The sequence below is a fragment of the Notothenia rossii genome, assembly GCF_949606895.1.
Source record: "Notothenia rossii genome assembly, chromosome: 10".
NCBI lineage: Eukaryota > Metazoa > Chordata > Actinopteri > Perciformes > Nototheniidae > Notothenia > Notothenia rossii.
Window position 1 is genome coordinate 50,913,514 of NC_136908.1, and position 20,965 is coordinate 50,934,478.

General features: G+C 41.3%; 1 protein-coding gene across 4 annotated transcripts in view; it reads left to right on the forward strand.

Moving 5' to 3' along the window:
• The window catches only part of syt1a (synaptotagmin Ia), a 186,926-nt gene that overhangs the window by 11,199 nt on the left and 154,762 nt on the right, over nt 1-20,965 (forward strand). For 2 of the 4 annotated variants that reach the window (XM_079655405.1, XM_079655403.1), the window contains exon 1: nt 13,841-14,084. The gene's annotated coding sequence lies outside the window, so the exon portion shown is untranslated. Of the gene's footprint in view, nt 1-13,840; nt 14,085-20,965 lie in introns of those variants that run through there. The other 2 variants (XM_079655406.1, XM_079655407.1) reach the window with 2 other exon arrangements.

Here is a 20,965-nt window from a genome sequence, read left to right on the forward strand (position 1 = left end):
TCCGAGAAAGTTAACTCCTCCATGTGACGTAATATGACCATGGATGTATAATAAGAACTGGATACAGCGTGGGAGGCGGGGCCTCATTCATTCCTATGAGAGTTGCTCATTGGCGCATGATGATAAAATGGCCCAACTTTTGAGAGAGCGAAACGTCACAGATTACCCGGCATGCCTGAGAAGTACCCGTATGTGCGCTCATAGCGCATGCGCAACTTTAACCAAAATGCTCGTTCACATCAAGCACGTCAATTTGCGTACACGTAACAGCACCGCACGTTCATGACAGCATGGTAATGATTTGTTATTATGATGGATTTGATATTAACGAGGCGGCAGTTAGCAGCTAGCGGCTAGCTAGTAATTATGCTAATGTACACATCAATCGTTATGTACTTATATTACGCTGTAACAGGATCTAGTGATATCCAAGCAACAGAGCTTCATTTAGCATGAAAGAATTATTGCACTGTATATATATATATATATACAGTGCAATAAGCTTCTTAGTGCAATAAGAAGCTACAGGGACGTTAATCTAACGTCGGTAATATTAACTTTATTTAATACAACATTTATGGTACAAGATTTAATCATACAGCCCATGTAGTATAATATTTTACAAATGATGAATTACAGCAAACATGTGCAATATATCCATTATTACAGCTCCGTGGGATGGCAGTGAGACGATATGGGTCCGTTGTTATCGTGCATCCATGGGTAAAGATAAACGAATGTAGTGCTGAACCTGCTGACACGTAACATGAACGTGCCGGGTGGCGCGGTCCCGTGGGTTAGATGCGCGTTCATAATGCAGAGGGATATAACTCTCAGAATAATGTTATTAGCACGTTTTTACAACTTGAGGAACGATTTTAATAAGGGCTATACAAGTGTTCATACTGGGTGTTTTATTTAGTTTACAAAAAAATTATCCAACGATTTACAGACCATTCTTTCCCCATGTAAGTCAATGCGAAAAAGTGTTTCTGGGAACAGCAACCAAACGGAAGTGTAGTACCGCCGTTTGGCCAGCACAAATATTCTCATCAGACTCCGGCGCACTTCCTGGGGGCTTGAATATGACGCGTTTGACGTATGACGTTAAAAAAAAGCAGTTTTTAGTAGCAGAGCTCAAAACGGCTCCTTTTCCTCTGAATTCCTGCCCTTATGTCTTGTAAAACATATAAAATCCTGCATTAACATTTTTAATTGTAATTTTCAGGCAAGTTTAAGCATAAATGTAGTAAAAAAAACCCTGCAAGTTGCTCTTTAAGGACCACAATTGATTTCTAACGCTTATGGTATGAAATCGACAATACACGCATTGACTTATCACATGTATGGGGGGGATTTGTTACCCTTTGGCAAGAAGAGAAAATATCCTGTGTATCAAAGGTCAATTCACATTGTATTGAACCATATTGCTGCGTATCATTGTTTCCAACAGCTGGGCTATATTACCTCGAGGGCACTTAATGTATTGGCTGACCTGTCACTGGGAGGCAGCCATCTTGGCTCCAACAGGTAGACGATGTGCTCTCAGGCAAGCATGCTAGCCCCATTTATCAAGCACCTGAAAATGACTGGGCTGACAGACAGGTCGATTTATGATCAAAGGTGTTATCATGTGTTGGTGCATGGCTAGCCCAAACATCTTCGGGGCTGTGGGGGAAACTTCTGAAGCAATTGGAAAAAGGACTCAGAACGACACGAGGAGAGCTGGAGCTTTGATGGCAAACACTGATGGTTTATTTGGAGTTACGGCCGGAGAATTGACAAGACAGGTCAGGTGTTGTGTCACGAGTTGACACAGCGGTTGCCAAACCAATTCTGAAGAAAAACTTGCAAATAGGTTCCACATGAAACATAAAACAATAAAGGACATCATACATTATATTTACAGGTTACATTTATTTATCGACATTTACATGTGCCCATAGTATCAAAGAGCATTTCATTTAGCCTAGCTTTAAAAACATGCAGAGGAATGAGATTGCTCAGTTTCAATTCTTGCTGAAGATTGTTCCAAGCAAGTGGAGCTGCGCACATAAAAGCTGTCTTACCTAAGATAGTCCTTGCTCTTGGCACATGTAACAATACTACATCATGTGATCTAAGACAATAGCTGCTTGTAACTCTCTGTGTTATCAGAGAGCAGATATAATACGGGAGTTTACCCAACAAAGCTTTATAAATAAACGTGTACCAATGACTGAGCCTCTTTACAGTAAGTGATGGCAAACCTGCCTTGGCATACAGGGTACAGTGATGTATAAGTGCTTTACAATTAGTGACAAATATCAGTGCGCTGCGATAGGCGTGAAGTATTATTTGAACTATTTGAAGTATTAAAGTAACGTGTTATGGCAGGAAAGTTCAATCTCGTATATTCATTTTAATCTCACCTTATATATATTCATGTGTGTTTAATTTGAAGGGACAAAGTATATTTTTCCTCCCCAATATACTGAGGTGAAGTCTTTGTGTTTAGAGAGGGATGTGAGCAGGGGACATCCTTGTTTGGGGATAGCTCCAAAACTCTGGAATGTTTCCCTCATAAAAGAAGAGGGTGCGTTACACATGCTTAGGGCAAATGTGTGTGTTTTCATTGCAGTAAATATATGTGCTGCGTGATTACTGTTCAACTATACCTCTGTTTTTATTCTTTCATGTGTGGGTACTAAATGGCTACAAACATTGTGGAGAAATTAGCTTAAACATGTTTTATTACTCTATATGAAATGGAAGCAGCTTTTATGACAGGGACGAGATAGCTGGGGGAGGGGACATTCTTCTTAAGATTTTCAGCATGTCAATTATCAGGGAAATCTACTTGTTTTAAATAGATGTGTGTGGTTAATTACTTTGTATTAATAATAAGAGTATGTATAAAGGAAGCTGGAAATATGCAATGTGAAACCTTTTATTTGAAGTAAGGATGTGAACAATAGCTCAAATGGCTGGAAAGGCTGCAGGACAAATGAGTGTGTTCTCTATATTGGGCCTGTGTGAAGTTTGACTATTTGAAAAGCATCTCTAATACTGCTTAAGAGCATAGGTAATGTGTTCCTCGTTATTATTGATATGAAAGTAATTTACACGTATTACGTATATTTAGCCAACTATAACAACTATATCTTAAAACATACTTTTAACTTGTGTGTGGTAACCTGAGGGGGGGGGGGGGAGATGGACACAGAGACAAAGAGCCATAAAGGGGATGTGTGTGTGCTGGCTGCAAGATGTGAAATAAGATAAGGAAACTTGTTGTTTAGAGCAGGTTCGTTCCAGACACCAAAAAGGTATCTGGTTTTCGTCAAACTGAAAGAGACTTTTTGTTTCCGGGTTTCTTCTGCTGTGTCGTGCTGATTGGGTACGACAGGCCATGTGTTGGTCTCTCCCAATAAGATGACCTCTGGGGGAAGCAGTCACACACCTCCTCCTGTGTTTTTAGTATGAAAGCCTGTGTTTTCCTTTGGTTCGCGCTCTTGTTTTTGACTGGCCGTTCCTGAGACGTGTCTCACACGGTGGTAGAACCTGAGCCCGGAGTACTCTGCAGAGTGCTTCGTGATTAGGTGTAGTATTTGTATGTTTGTGCCATTAAAGCAGATTATTGTTTAACCCTTATCCTGGCTGCTTTGAATTTGTCCTTCTTTTGAGAACCCGTTCATATAAGAACGGCGCGGAGCAGAGATTCTGCCCCAACAGGCGGCATCTAACTTGTTCAGGCAATGGGCAGGTGCATTCATATAGATCAGATCCCCATAGTCCAGCACAGGTAAAAAGGTCACAGTGACTAGCCTTTTCCTGGCTTTAAGCGAGAAACAGGACTTGTTTCTGAAAAAGAAACCTACAGTAGTCTAACCCTCAGCTTTTTAAGCAGATTAATGACCTGAAGTTTAAAAGTAAGACAATCATGAAGCCAGATACCTAGGTATTTATAACAGGCAACCACTTATAGTACTTGTCCTTGCATAGTAACAATATCTAAAACAGGCTCTGGTGTCTTTTTAGCTTTTGAAATAAGCATTACCTTGGTTTTCTCAACATTTTAAAAGAAGCTTAAGTTCAGCGAGCTGAGTCTGAATAATGTTAAAAACAGCCTGTAATTCAACAACCGCCTCCTTAATGGAGGGACCTGCACAGTACATCACGGTATCATCTGCATAAAAATGTAAACTAGCTTCATCCACATTTTCACCTAAGCTATTGATATATATGGAGAATAAAAATGGACCTAAAACAGAACCTTGAGGAACACCATTAGCAATGTTCAACCACTCAGAAGTGAGCCCATCAAAGTGAACATATTGGGACCTTTCAGAGAGGTAGTTCACAAACCACCCCACTGCATGGCTGGATAAGCCAATACTGAGTAGCCTCTGCTTTAAGATGCGATGATCGACGGTATCAAACGCTTTGGAAAGGTCAATAAATAGAGCTGCACAACTCTGCTTATTATCTAAAATACTCGTCATTTCATTCACCAATTTCATTGTTGCAGTGATGGTGCTATGTTGCTTTCTGAAGCCTGACTGATGTTTAGATAGGATATCATTTTTACATAAAAACTCCTTTACTTGTTCACTCAATAGGCGTTCGAGCATCTTCGCCAGAACTGACAATTTAGAGATTGGCCTATAGTTATTTAAAATAGTTGCCTCCCCTCCTTTTAGCAAAGGCAAGACATAAGCAGACTTCCATACTTTTGGAATTGCATTTGTGCTGAGGGAGAGGTTAAAAAGAGAAGTAAGAGGTGGAACAATCAAATCTGCAGCTATCTTTAAAAAGAAAGGTTCTAAGTTGTCCGGGCCAGCCGGTTTCTAAGGATCTAATTTAGATAATGCTTCATGAACAACATTAAAAGTAAAAGAAGTAAAACTGAAAGGGTTTTCCAGACCACATTGTTCAGAGTCACAGACTGTGGTGTTCACAGAAGCAGAGTTAGTCACAGAATCAAACAGAGAGCCACAGGACACAAAATGCTTATTAAAGCAATTTAGCATAGTAGCCCTGTCCGATGCTGTGGTAAGGCAAGGAGGTAGCTCATTTCGCATTTCACCGGTGGATATCGATTTGATGGCTTTCCAACATTTCCTCGGATTATTTAGGTTTTCTGTGGTAACTGACAAACAGTGCTTCGACTTAGCACTTTTGACATTTGAAGTGAAGCTATTCCTTAGCTGCCTAAGACGCAGCCATTTTACCTCTGAGCCTGATTTCCTAGCCTTTGCCCAGGCATTGTTTCTCTCATGCAGGAGACTAGACAGTTCAGCAGAAAACCAAGGATTGTCACGTCCCTTTACTCTAAATTTACGCAGGGGTGCATGTCTATCAATGATCTCCATAAAACCAAGATAAAAATAAGACCATGAAGTTTCTACATCAGCACACAGATCGATTTATCCCCAATCAAACCCAAACAGATCATTGAGAAAACCCTGCTCCACTAAATGTTTTATGCCTCTCTTAATAATAATAATACGATGTTTAACCTTTTGGACCTTAGGGTGCATTCACACCTAATAGTCCGTTTTCAGGTGCGCACCAGACGACAGTTTGTTACATTGTTTCATTTTCCAGAAGGTTCAGTTTGCGTTCACACGGGCAAAACTCAAACGGACTATAAACTTTAAACACAAGTCATGTGCACGGAAATGCTGTTCAACCATTGGTCAGACATTAAGGGGGTAAACACGCAAATCCCAGCAATTTCTACTGGAGCCTCCGCCATGGAGCATCGGCACTTTCGGCAGGTTATTCTCATGCTGCTGTTAATCTGGAGATCAACAGACACTAGCGGCCCGCGCATATGATTATATAATCAGACAACGTCCGTTAAAAAACATTATAACACATATAATGAGACGTTCTGCAGTAAGGAGGGGCGTTTCACCGACGACAGGTGTTCTTACTTTTATGTAGTTGACGTTCAACACTTCATTTTGCTTCACTCTTTAACTAAACAACCGCGGATGTCTTGAAAGACTCTTTTGCTAAAGATTTCGAAGACATCCGCATTCTTGTGATACGTAAATACTACGCTTCCTATGTTTTGGTGCGGACTGCGTTCACACCAGCAATGAACCGCTCCAGAGTTCTCAAGCAAGCGCTCCGAGACCACCTATTTTAGCGGACCAGAGTCCGGTTGTTTAGTTCACTTAAGAGGTCTCGAATTGCGTTCACACCGACCCAAATGATACGCACCAAGCGGCTAAACGCACCAGGGTTCGATTCAACCGGAGTATACAAGGCAGGTGTGAACGCACCCTAGTGTCCCTAATTGTGGCTACAGCACAGTGGTCACTCACATCATTCCCAAATACTCCCACAGATGAGTATTTATAGGGAAAATTACTTAGAATGAGATCAATTAGGGAGGATTTATTAGGGGACTTAATGTTTGGGCGAATAGGACTGTCAACAATCTGAGTAATATTTAAAGAGATACAAAGGTTTTTAAAATCCTCTGATACTGCAGTTAGCCAGTCCCAGTTAAAATCACCAAGTAGCACTATTTCCTTATAGTTTAGTTGCGATAAAAGATTTGCTAGCGAAGACAAACAGTCCTTGACAGCTGAGGGGGGTCTGTAACATCCCACCACCATGACCTGTTGACCCTTTGCCACTTCTATATTTAAGGCTAAAAATTTGAATTGCTTACTGATATATTTGGAAACTAATGTGATTACACTGAACTTATTCTTAACATAAATCGCAACGCCACCACCTTTATTAGGCCGGTCGGAAGGACACACATTATAACCATTTAAGGCAATGTCAGAGGCCAAAATAGATTTATTTAGCTATGTTTCTGATAAAACAATGACGTCAGCGTCAGTCGAGCTTGCCCAAATGCGGACAAAATCTAGTTTACCTAACAGACTGCGCACATTCAAATTGATGAATGGTTGTACATTTCCTGACAGTAATAACAACAACAAAAACAGGCATCTTTTCCTCTTAAACGACACACATACATTGTCATCTACTTTAGAATCACCGGAAAAGTCTGCGAGAGTGTGATTTGAGCTTAAGAAGCAGTCCTGAAGAACCATCATCGCAGGCAAACAAAAAAGACAAACATATTTTGTCGAGCAGATTGTCTTTGACAAGGCAACCGGTAATTGTTTGTGTAACACATCCAAACCTTTGCAGGGGATGCCCACTGAGGGTGGCAGAACAGACCTGAATCCAGTAGACTTCTCAGAATGACTAGAGATCTTCTCATAGTCCAAAACAGTTAACAGGTACAGCAGAATCACGATATGGGCCATTTTCCCAGACCAGCACACAGTATCCGCGATGTTCTTGGAGCAAATCAGCACAGCAGCAAAGGACAGGCGAAAGTAGCAGCGTGGAAGCGCTCCGGTCTCTCCGTGGTATCCCCGGGGTGAAAGGTCTCCTCAGCAAAGCAGCACACGACACCGCAGCACACGACAGGTGGGAGCAGGCCTCCACAACAGCAGAACCGGGACAGGTGGGAGCAGGCCTCCGCAACAGCAGAACCAGGACAGGTGGGAGCAGGCCTCCGCAACAGCAGAACCAGGAGAGGTGGAAGGCAGGCCCCAGCCGTGGTAAATCCTCCTCTGCACAGCAGCACACGCCCGGTAGAAGCAGGCCCCAGCCCGAAGCGTGGAGCCACTCCGTCTCTCCGCGACGACTCCGGGGTAAAAACCTCCTCAGCACAGCCGTACTCTACAGGTGGGAGCAGGCCTCTGCAGATCGCAGACACCAGACAGGTGGAAAGCAGGCAGCAACAGGTGGAGCCGCTCCATCTCTTCGTGATGTCTCCGCTCCAGACGAGCGTATGGTATGCTCATGGCGGCTTGTGCTCTGTCATAGACTGGCAACAACAATGCGCCCAAGCTGCTCCTCCTCAAGAGAGATAGCAGCAATACCCAAGGCCGTAGAACTATGCCATGGGAAAAGAGAAAACGATGAACTGGGTCGAAGGTTGAATACCTAAGCAAATTATTCCCGAACAGGGGCAAGTTTGGCAATAAGGCTTGTTGGAAGTCTGGGTGCACCGATAAGAGGAAGGGGCTCCTCTTCTACTTGAATGACCCATACAAGGATCTGCGGTGAAGGATGAGCACGTTGCCTCATTTCGTTCTAACATATTTTTGTAAGTAGATGATTTGATTTACACACATAATCTCTGTACATTTATCTTTAAAACCTGAGCATGTGCGACTTTATGTCACAAAATACAGCCAACACTAAAGATACAGGCCGGTCTAAATATTATTACAGTCAGTGATGCGCTTATAATGTATTTAGAGAATTACTTCACCATGTCTCAGCTTGAAACTAATCTCCACAACTCAATTTTGCCATAACAAAAGAAAACCATTAGCAGGCTCAGTGATGAGGATACATGAGTATGAGTGATATATGATATCATATATGAGTGATACAGGACTTTTTTCCCCCTCAGGATTCTAAGATTTGTAAAGTGCGAAAATTGTTGTCTTTGTCAATTTATAAACATTAATGACTTAAAATGTCGATTATATATTTTCATCTGCTACCAATTAAGATGTCAGAGAGGGAAGAAATATTGAGTGACAATCTGTCAATTCCTTTGAGGCTTAGTCTATAGTATATTTCCAATACAATAATAAATTAGGTGGAACTAGCAGGTCAATGAAGCCACGGCACTGGAGCCTCATTGACCTGTTGTAAAGCAGAGGCCACTTCCACTGGGACAGCAGAGAGAACATGACAAACTCCACTGGGGCGATTGCCAAGACACATCTGGCTGCCTTCAAAAGCGGAGCCTGATTCTAGGAGAAATAAGTAATTGATGACCTCTGACAGTGATCATTCACAGGAGAGGAAGTGAACAGTGGCAAGGACGATAAAGTGCACCTCTATTGATTTCCTTTTCATCTAAAAAAGAATAATTGTGATCACTTGCAATGGCTTTACACAAAGACCTGGCTGTGAGTTTTCAGTCTTCAGCTGCCATTTTTCAACAAACGGCATGTTTTCTGCAAGTTTGAATGCAAATAATAACAATTTATCAGGTAATGATATGTCATAATCAAGGTGGAAGAACATCATTGATTTCTCTTGTTGCTATGATTGAGAATCAGTGAAGGTGTGTGAATCTTTGTCATTCGAAATGTACTCTAAGTCAAATGGCCCTGTAATTGGCATCTTTTCCGTGAATATGTGGATGGAGAGTTTAAGTGATGGCAGGGTAGGTACAATCAATAGAGAAAGATTGGTCCACCCAACAGCATACAAACCGTTACTTAGAGCTGTTTACTTGCTACAGATTTGGGAAATTGGCAGACATGTCTAAGAGAGATTAAGCTCTTAATTTGAATCTCAACAGGCCTATTACCCAGACTGCCTGATAAAAACGTCCATTGATTATGTCCAGTTTATCCATGTTTCTCAATTGCAAAAGCCACATTCTAATTAGATATTGACTGCGACATGATGGAAAAATATTTGTATAGGTTTCTTTCTCATATTTTTTGATAAAGAGCATTTCCTTTATGAGTAATCGTGCTGAATGTTGATGTGATTTAATATGCAGCAGCATTGACGAGTAGATGGCCATTTGTTATGCATAGCATTTTCTCCAGAGTATGACCAGGCTGTGATCTTTCAGACAGCCGGTGTCCATAAGCTGACCATGGCAGTAATTTCCATCCAGCTCTGTCAACTGTCTGTCAAGGGTGGGCTTGCTTATTTCTATGCAGATTCATCTGGCATCTTCGTGTCCTGTCACCTCTATTTGTCACCCATCACGTCTGCTCTCCACCACCATCATCTGCGCCGGGTCTAGCCTTGTCATCTGGCCGTTAACAATCAGGCGAGCTGACAGCCGCCTACCACTTACCCAGCAGGCATTTTCTCTACATACACATGCATGATTTGGAAGAAAGGTGCAACTTTTAAGCCCAATCTTCATGCTTAACCACACACACACCCTCATCTCAACCTCAGGTGGTGTGAGTGGGCGAGGGGAGAATGGAGAGGGAGATTGCAGGGATGACAAAGTGGCGCATGAGTGTCACATCATCCATCAGTCTGTCACAGGCTGTCGCCCTGCTTCTCTCAGAGATGCTGTCGATCTGTAAAGAAGAGAAAGAAGCACCAGGCTTCCCGGGGCCCTGTGTGTGCAGACAGTCAGGGCAGGGCCCGCCCCTCCCTTCATGAATCAAGTTCTGGCAGAGCGCTGATGTCACCAGTGGGTGAAAGTGGGGTTTTGATCCACACAGCCAGGTGTGGATGGCTAATGCCTTTTGAGGAATGAGTCCTTAAGAGTTAGCATTTTAGCATTTCCGAGTTCCCTTGTCTGGCAGTCTATTTTTTGTTTTATGCGATTTTTGTTAGATTCCTGAAATCAGATTGGTGGTAAACACAAGCTTTCAAGATTTTTACATTTTTTTCTACTACATAAAATATGTCAGTAAATAGCCCACAGTTGCACTGCTAATGCTTTTGTGTTTCCTTAAAATGGCGGTTGTTGACTAGAGGGTGAATAAGACTTCTAAATGTCATCAAGCAGAACTTTAGGAACTTTTAGGGATTCATCATTTTTGCATCACTCTTATTACCGTAGTATGTGATAATGAAATAATCATCTTGTGAATTTTTTTTTTTTAAAAGGATGTGTACCTGTTTGCAGAAACAGACTTGTATTGTTATCTATGTACTGTAGCACCACAATCTTCCATTCAACATTGTTCTTCACGTAGTTTGGATATTCCACTAGTCCATATTGCAGTGTCAATCATTTCCGACCTGTTGTGCATAATACGTTATGTTTTAAGTTATTATTTATGTGGAAGTGATGACACTAGTTAGATGGATTGTATTGATAGTTACCTTTGCTGGCTGAGCTCGGGTGTTTGTAAACTAATTGGCTACTAATGGCCACATTCAAAATCACCCCGGCATCCTCTCATCACTCACTGAGCCGAGCGCTAATCTGCTCTATGTTGGGGGGTGGGGGAAAGGACTCCTTTATTGGCCCTCTAATTATTTTCTCCACCACATGATTAATATTGTCACTTTGATTTTGTTCTGTGCCCATTAAATGAGAGACTCTGTGACAAAGGACAGCGCTTGTACAGCGAGGGGTCAGCAATATTTGCTGCCCCGTCATGTCCAGGCCTCAGAGTCACCTCTGTCCTCCAGGATGGAAGTTCTCAGGGCCCGGTTTGTTTAGTGCTAGCTGCCTGGTGGGGGAGGCTGAATGGTACAGAGCCAGAGCCACAACAGGGCCAAACTAATGCTGAAATGGAACAGGGAGGTTGCAGCTGGTGTTCCTGTTGTAGACGATGTCAGGGTGCCAGTGGAGCCCATCCAAACCAAGGAGCTCTTTCATATCAAGACAAACTGCTATCAGGGCCAATTGGCGCTGCACAACCCATGGCCAGAGCCTTGGCCGGAGACTCTCAAGGACAAGAGGTTTAACTTTGGCTGGATTTTTTTCGTTTTTGGTAGACTGATACACGGACCTATTATCTATCAGGTATTACACAAAGGTAAACATTGCCCCATCAATACTGCATTCTATTGAGCAGGAGAAGTTAAAGAACTTATTTTTCTGAGAAAGTTCAAACTCTGCCTTAATCAGCTGTTAATAAACTAGAATATATTAAAATAGGTACAGATCAAAATATTCAAAATTAAATCAAAAAGGATCTTGGCAAAGTTAAGTTATTATAAATAGACAGCAATCAAACCAAGTAAAGATTATTCTTGATTTTGGAAATGGCAGTTTTAGGTGCACATATTTGGTACAGTGTAAAGGGCTTCTCACCCCAAAAACAATTTCATATACTTTTGGAACATTATTTTTACCTTATGTGTATGTTGGGTATAGGATGTGGTCACGATGTTTTTTTTTTTGTTACTATAAACAGACTATAGATTATTGGATTCCCTTGATAGAAAATGAGCCATCCTGCAGAGGAGGATGACATTTAAGTGCAGGTGAAACAGAGATCACCACAGAAGCCGAGTATGTGTCTGGAAACAGTCAGACTCTCTTATTTTTGGTTTTAGAGTGGACCAGACTGATGAGATAAAACAATTACATGAAAGAAGATAAAGAAATAGATTGCCTTACATTGAGAATGATTTACACTGATATACAAAACTATCTTTTCCGGTTACAATTTCCATTTACCAAGACTTAAATGTTTAAAGAAGCAAAAAAAAAAATGTTGTACCATCATTCCACCAATTATACCAAAGGTTAATCAACCCATGGTTTGGAATTAATTTAATTTCTTTAATTCTACTTCTATCATTGCTTTGAACCGATAATGTTTGTAATATCATTTTTTATGTCCACACCAAAATTAGTTTTTGATACCTATGTGTACTTTTGAATTTGATTTCTTTGCCTCATACTGTATTGGCATTGTACAAAGTTTAGAGCAAAACACATTTTTAAATCCAAGTGCATATTAGTTTCCATATGAGTAAATGAGCATAAAGGATCTAGCTGTAATTACATTCAATAATTAAACAAAACCCACGCTGACACCACTCTTTTGATTTAGATTTATAATGTATAATAATTACCATTCCATCCATCCATTATTTATACCCGCTTATTATTTGCGTAGAGTCGCCGGGGTCCCGCTTTTGACTTCACATTCAGTGATCAACCCTTTCACACCCACAGGTGTTTTTTCAAATATAAAGTCAACATCGGTTTAACCTGCATGGCAACACCTCATATAGCTCTTCCTGAATAACTCCTCACCTCACATGTCATGTTTTCATGAGAAAACACTGGACAGAGAGCTCTATTCATTCTGCTCCAGGTTTCTGTCTGACCTTTGAGTGCAGCTGGGCGCTACTTATATTCTGATATCTTGTGCAGCCAATGGAAAACATTGAATGCGGCCTGAGGTAACCTCCATATTCAATAGTCAAGAGTCACCTGATAACTTTTCTTCTAAATTCTTAACTGGTTAATTTCCTGAATGGGAGCATATATATGACTTTTAATGGTTTAATGACCATAGTATCTGATGGAGAAATATAACAAACCTGGTTCAAATCCGACCTGTTGCTCATTGCTTCCTTAACATCTCACCTCCATATAAAAAAAGGCCAAAAGAATAATCCTTAAGCATACATTAATACAATGATCAAAATTAGAATTAACATTAGAAATCAACTCGTGTGTATAGCTGAATCATTCAAAATCAGTAGTGTTGAATAGCATATTGGATCTGATTTTGTCTATACTCACTAAAAACCTTTCCATTGGTGTTGAGGTCAGTTTGACAACATATTCAATCACTCTAATGAAACACTGTCCTTGCAGGTGTGTTGTGTGGCTGTTCTCGGGGGAAATCATCTTCCCTTCAAGTTCTTGTAGGATGGTGTGTGTGTTTGTTCATGTGCAAGGGCACGTCACTACTATGAACTCACACACAGAGAAATGCTCCCATGGATACTAAGATCTGAGGGGCGGGGATCTTTTTGTGTGTCCTTGAAGGTGACAGGTTCCCAGAGGGGCAGTGTAACACAAACGGAGCATGTTAATATGTGCAGAAAGGGTCATCTTAGGTTACACACTGTTGTCCAACATCCTTTGGCATCCCCCCACTACCTGTCCAATCACAGCCAAGGACTCAGTGATGCAGTGTCCCTCTTACTGGAGGGATTCCTAGGAACTGCCGTGTGACGTTACCGGCTTAAACACCCCTGAGTCTCTCCTGTCTTTCTCACACCTCCTCCTCCTCCTCCACCCGTTCTCTGCCCCCGGGTTTTCTGTCTCTCAGACTTTCACGATGTGCATCCGCCGCTTTGGTTTGAACAGAAGGCGATCTAGCGCCATCCAAACTGCTCCCACAAGACTGGCTGTATAGACGGCAGACAGAGCCATCATCCAGCCCTCCCTCTCTCCTCCAAACCAAGCTCCACCTCTCACTTTCTCCCTCTCTCTCCCTCTGTTTCTCTCCAAGCCTCACAGTCACACACAAACATACTCTCTCTCTTCTAGACTCCTTTCTCCTACTCCAGATGAGCGTGCCTCCCGGTCAGGGCGAGCAGATTTGGAGCTGAAGGTGTGCTCTTGTTGCCAGGTAGGAACCCAGCTTTCCTTTTTTGGGCAACCCCAGAAGTTACAAAGAAATGGGGTGTCCCTTGTTGTTTGTTGTGGGTGTGTTTTTGTGGCCGGGTTGGAAGTGTGTTGATGTATTGATGACATAATCGTCGGGAAGGGTGGGTGCTTCGAAGGTGGCACAGGGGAAGTACACTTTGCTACAACTCCCAGCCCCTTTTCTTGACACACATTTTTTGGCGCCCTTTTTTCCCTGCACCTTTCACAGCCATGTGCTACAATTGTCTTTTAGCTTGTTTGCTTGTACATGGTGTAGGTACAGGTTGGAGCGCAGCTGGTGATATCAGATTGGCGGCAACATATAGAGCATGTCTCTGGTTGCGAGGGGAGACCACGGTGTGGATGTGTGGGCGGATGGAGAGACAAGGAGAGGAGGGGTGGGGAATGGAGACAGACGAGCAGCTGCTTTCATCCCATAGAAGCTAATCCCTCCGTTTGTTCACCTCTCTTCATCAGATAAAATGGGCCGGCTGTGTCTCTCATGCCCTGTCCTTTTTTTCTCCACTATCCTCCATCCTTCAATTGTGATGGGTTTATCTCGGGAAAGGAGGAAAGAGGCAAGCTATTGATTGGGAAATGAGCTGTAATGCCATTTGAAAATGGACCTCCCTCTCTGTCTGTGACTTTTTCTCCAGCATGCATGTGTTCCTCTCTGCACCTTCTGCTTAGTCTCTTAAACAAACTCACCAGTGATAATGAGTACCTGCTCATTGACACAATCCTGTAAGCTGAGGAATCTATACAATGATCAGATACCAGAGCCACTTGAGTTGCATACCCAATATCTCTGCTGTTGTTGTGATTGGTGGGCACCCTTCTTCCTGTAAAGGAGGCTTATCACCTCCCACAGGTTTTCTGATAGATTGTCGAATAGCTACTGCACAGCACACATATAATGTGTGACTCCTTGCTCTCTGCAACCATGTCAAGCATATCCGTGGTGATTGTTGCCTTGCTTTGCTGACAAATAAGGTATCATAAAAGACGGGCGGCCTATCACCTCTCGCCTGCTCTAGGATTACCTAATATCTCAGGAGGCTGGATCAGCCAATGCAATGGGAGAGAATAGAGAGGCAGGGGAGTGGGTTTGGGGTTGCTCAGGTGTTGCTGTTTAGCCTCACGCTCAGAATACATTAGCTAGGAAGCTCCCATGTGTCAGGCTGTTACCAGGTGACAGAGAGAGTGAGAGCAAGGCAGCACTCTATGCTTCCACCACCCAAATCTAAATGACCCCTCAGCTCATTTCCCAAGGCAGAGCTTATGTTTACATACTCTCTGGGAGCTTCTGCAGATGCTCCATTTCATAAGCACTAACTGAATCAGACAGGCTGAGGCTGAGCACGAACTGATGGATGCAGCATAGACTGTTGGCTGGTAATAGCCTTTTGAAACAGGCAATGAGCATTTCTTATATCCTTGGGTTCCGGGAGTCCTGACCGGTTGTCATAATTGCCCAGGACTTTTTTTAAAGTTGCGTGATAAAGCTCAACAGATTGTGAATTCCTCTTTTGGCTGTAAGAGCTCAACACATCATCTCTTAATGTTATTTACACAGAGACTCAGAGTAGGGGCAAATGTTGACCTCCAAATTAATCAAGTGTCAGATGTCGCCCGAGGTGTTGTCTGCTTGTATCGGGCTTGTTAAAGAGCTATTAATGGGTAGTACAGGCCCATAGTCCCGAGCCTGATGTTTGGCAGACGCCCACCTTTCACCTTGGCTGAAAAGTCTTTAACTTATAGCCAAAGGCAAGGATAAAAAGGGCATCTGCCAGTATTTCTTTGCATTTGGCTGAAGCCTCTCATTGTTAAACAGTTTATTGCTGTAGAAAATGGATAAAGACTGAAAGGAGCAGGTCAGAAAAATAATGCAGGAAGTCTTTGTTTTTTCTCTGGATAGAAAATACAAAATGGAGGTTATAAATAGCATCTCTCTTATGATTTGACCTTGTGTGGCCATTTGGTAGTGGGTGCCTGTGAGGAGGGATGTGCCCAGATCAGTGACATCGTCACCAGACACTGAGTCATTCGGCTGGAGATGCATGCCTCTGGGCTAGTTTTCATTCTCTAATGCTAGACTTGTTCTCCTTATAATCACAGTCTCCTTATCCGTGTATCACATAGGGCTGATTAAAGTCATTGTTCACTAAAACTTAGACTATTTTTTTACGCCTAGTTGAGAAGTTGACCTCCGTTTTTCAACAAGTAATCATGCAATAACATGACTTTAAATCTTGTGTTAACAGAGTAGTGCTCATCAGAATTTTTAGAAATGATTCTTTCATCACGAAGAAAGCATAACTAATTAACATTTGTGGGGGCAGCCTTATTATCATCATAATCAATAGCAGATAACAAACAATGCATAATGATGTGAGGATGTATTACAGGATTATCATGTTTTAAAGAATTCAGGAAAATATGAATTCATGATGTCCTTTTGTAGTTGATCAATGATTTGCACTTCAGTAGGATAAATGCATTGCTTGAACACTGTAAAAAATATAAATATGCTCAATATAATGGGGGAAGTAATCAAACGTATCTTTTTTTTTTTCTTATTTATTTATAGAAGGACCATGCATACAAAAACATTAATCTCAGCAAAGAGAAGAGATGCAATATGCCAGATTATAGCTAATTTCCATCTGTGTTCCTCAGACAGGTTCATAACAATCAATACAAATAATAACATTGCATGATCTCTATCAGTCAAACAATTTTAAAACCTGATTTAAGTACTGCTCAATAGATTAATACATAGTACACTTACATGATCTCGGTCACTCAAATAATTACAAAGCCTGATTTAAATACAGGTTACAAACATAATAATTAGTACACTTCAAATACACTTAAATAAAAATATCTAAGATGACAATACAGTTCAAATAAAAAAAAAAAAAAAAAAATGAGATTACAGTGTAATTAATGTTAGCATGACTGGTTGCTTAATATAATTTTTTTTGCACCATGGGAAAACGAGTTAAAATCAGTACAGGTTTTAAGTTCAACTGGAAGAGTATTCCAGTGCTTGATGGCCGTAAACGAAAATGCTTTAAATGAGAACAAAAGACACAGCAGTCAATCATAGATCAATCTGTCCTTCAAATTTCAAACTTCATATATTCAGTAGCAGAAAGAAAGGAGCTGCTTTCTCTGTACAAAAAAAAGAATTATGAAGTAAACATGCACAACATCACTTCTGAAATGTAACATTGATATCATTAAGCATGAAATCTCCCTAAATTAACTTGCTCAGTGTTTCAGTTCCTTCAAATAAACATGGCTGCACACAGTTTTCTATTAACTGTGTTTGTTTTCTTCTTGGGAATGAAATATTGAACATCGCCCGTTAGCAAGCCGCCATGGCATCACTGGGTGAGATCATTTTCTACAATGTTGTTTTGCACATTAACCATGCCTTCACTGCATTGTCTTTGGATATAAACTTATTTTGCGCATCAACATTTGTTATATGCTTTCTGGTAACACTTTACAATAAGGCAGAGATGGAGTACTCGAGTCCTGGACTCCAGTCCTGGACTCGGACTCGAGTGTCGATTTTCGGGACTCGTGACTCGACTCGGACTCGCGCACTGACTGACGCGACTCGGACTTGGACTCGTGAATTCTCGCGCACGATGACTTGGACTCGGACTCGTGAATTTTGCCCCCCACGATGACTCGGACTCGACTTGTACATTGATGCTCCGAGTTGGACTTGGACTCGAGCAAGTTTTCTCTGGAGTCTGATGTCTGATGTCCTCTATCTTTGCGTGTGCACCTGTGAGGTGAGTTCACGTACTGGGCCCCGCTATTCCAGTCTAGAGACACACCCCGCATCGTGCTGTATGCTTTCACACATTCTGCTTCCACGTTTGAAAAGAGCAGCGCAAAATGCTCGTTATGTGGAGACAATATTGAAGAGAAGGCTCCGTAACACATTACTCTAAGGATCGAGTTCAGACAAATAGGTTGTCTTGAACACTATCATCAGAGTAAAGTGATCTAATCAATAAATAAAGATTCAGCGGATAACACGAAAGCACATGGCTACTTAACATGCAGAATGACATCATTTTGCATGCTATGTAGCCATGTGCTTTCTGGGGTTAAATCTTTATCAGTAAACCGATTTAACCGGTAAAAGTTCCTTCCAAATAAGAGTCCCGATCTTATCAAAATAAAAGTGCAAAACAAAAACTTTACCATAGGAAAATATTGGCATACAAATGTAATCACTTCTGTAAAAGGTAACTCATTTTAAACATAGTTAGATATATTAAAGGTCATTTACAATAATAATAATAATAATAATAATAATAATATTAATATTAGTAATAAGCTTTATATTTGTATAGCACCTATTACAAGAATTGTAGCCAAACTCGCTTCACAGCAGTTCAATAGACAGATTAGTATAACATGACAGGATACAAGCAATGTAGAGGAACAGCAACACTTCAACACATATATCCACGAAGATTAATACATGAAGACTTGAGACTCGGACTTGACTTGGACACTCCTTGGGTGACTCGGACTTGGACTGGGACTCGAAGAGTGGTGACTCGAGAGTGACTTGGACTCGTGAATTGGTGACTTGACTACAACATTGCAATAAGGTACACAAAATGTGCTTAGTTACTGAGTAGTGAATAAGGAACGACTAGAGCAGGGGTCGGCAACCCCTGGCACTCGTGCCACCATTGGCAAGCGGCACCGTAACCAGTGGCACATAGGAATAAGTGGAATAAGTGTTCAAAATATCAACATTTTATTTTCGGATCCAGAACGAGACCGCCGCCAGAGGGGGTCTTCCCGTTACCTGCAGAAGGAATCCATGCACGCAACGCAGCCCCGCGCTCTTTAACTCCAGGCGACTTTCTGCCGCTTTCCTCCGTGGTGCAGTGCTGATAGTTTCACCACAGAGGAAAGCACTTCATTAATTGCAGTACCCATAAGGAGCTGTACAAATCCTGCAGTTTCTGCGTGGCTGTGTCTTTAGTTGAAAGCCCAGTGGCGATCTGCTCATCTCTTATCGAAATAATATGCTACACAGGGGTGGACTGGCCATCTGTGTGTTCTGGAGAATCAAAGAATGGACGATCGTCGTTATCATTATGCCGTTTAAACAAATTATTTAAATTTGTTTGTTAAATTCTGCATCATGTAAGTTGCGCTGACAGGTCCACACACTGCTTCCCCGCAGCGAGGCTCCCCCCGCCCTCCTGTTGACAGTTCATGAGAGTCGAGCTTTTATAAAATAAAACAAAACCCAAATCTGCACTCTTCTGCACTTTAATTATGGGCTAATAAAAAAAAATCTATCTAAAAACAAGAGAGCATCAATGTTTTAACGGGTCAGAACTGCAGGTGACTCGTTATCAATAGAGTATGTGGAAGAATGGACAGCGAAGCATCTCCTATCTCATCTGGCATTTATTCTGAGGACAACAAACACACAATGTCCTTTAACATCCATGTTGCACATCACTGCTCACGTCACTGTTATAGTATATATATATATATATATATATATATATATATATATATATACTATAACAGTGACGTGAGCAGTGATGTGCATGGATTGCTAGCTCGGTGACAGTGAGACCTTCACAGCGACACAGAGGATGAAGACTTCAGTGGATAAATGCGACTTATACACCGAAGCGACTTATATATGTTTTTTTTCTCTTAACGACACGTTTTTTGACAAGAGCGACTTATACTCAGGTGCAACTTGTAGTCCGGGAAAAAAGGTAATGTTATCTTGGCAATTTCATAGTTATTCTGCGATTCTGTAATATGTGTGTATATATATATATATATATATATATATAGCGACACATCCTCTGTGTCGCTGTGAAGGTCTCACTGTCACCGAGCTAGCAATCCATCCAGTTAAACACTTTCAAAGAAACTCCAGCACAGATATCAGCTTTACTGAAGTTTAATGAATTGGTGAAACTGTAAACATAATACAGACATGGCACACTGTTATTAACTGCCCGACTGACTGAACTGAATAAACAAAATAATCCATACAATGAGCTACGGCACATAGTACTGATACGCTAATTAGCCTAGCTGCTAATTAGCTTAGCCACTCGGAATTCTCACTGTATTTATACAGTCGCTGTTAAACACTTCCGCCAACTCCGGTGTCGATGAAGCAGCATGTCTTGCTCCGGGCTGTGCTCAGACTCTCCATCGGAATCAGCTCCGATTAGACCTTTCTGAATCCCGACAGGATAATTCAATGTGTCTGAAATGATTACTGATAATCCATCTTCATATTTATGTCAATAGTTTTCATATAGCTGCTATGATAGCTACCAGAGTGTATGACAGCTTCCAGTTTTGGGTATTCTTTCTAAGCATCACTCATTCACCAATGGGTAATGTTTAGATAGATTTTAGGAACCTCCCCTCGATTCTATTGGCTCTAACGGTGAAAAAGAGGTGTCAATCATCAAAATCGACCGAGGGGGGCCAGAGATATTGAAAATGCACCCAAATGACCCCAGAAGTGTTTTTTTGTGCTAAAACTCTCTAAAAAGGTCAAATGTCCCTTGTTTTGCATCAATCTTGATACAGGGTACTTATTATATGTTATAGTTTGTATTCCTAAAGCTTTTAGTCTACTATCCCATCATTCAAGGGTGGTTTTCACTAATGTTTCTTTTTGGAAGGAAACTATAATTTAATCTTTGTTACTATGTTCAATCTGAATTTACTTTAAAATAAAAACAATTCTATATTGATTCTGACTCTTCTACATCCAACTCACAGGTTTATCATTGCTTTGAGAAACAAGATTATTCATTTACCTCTTTT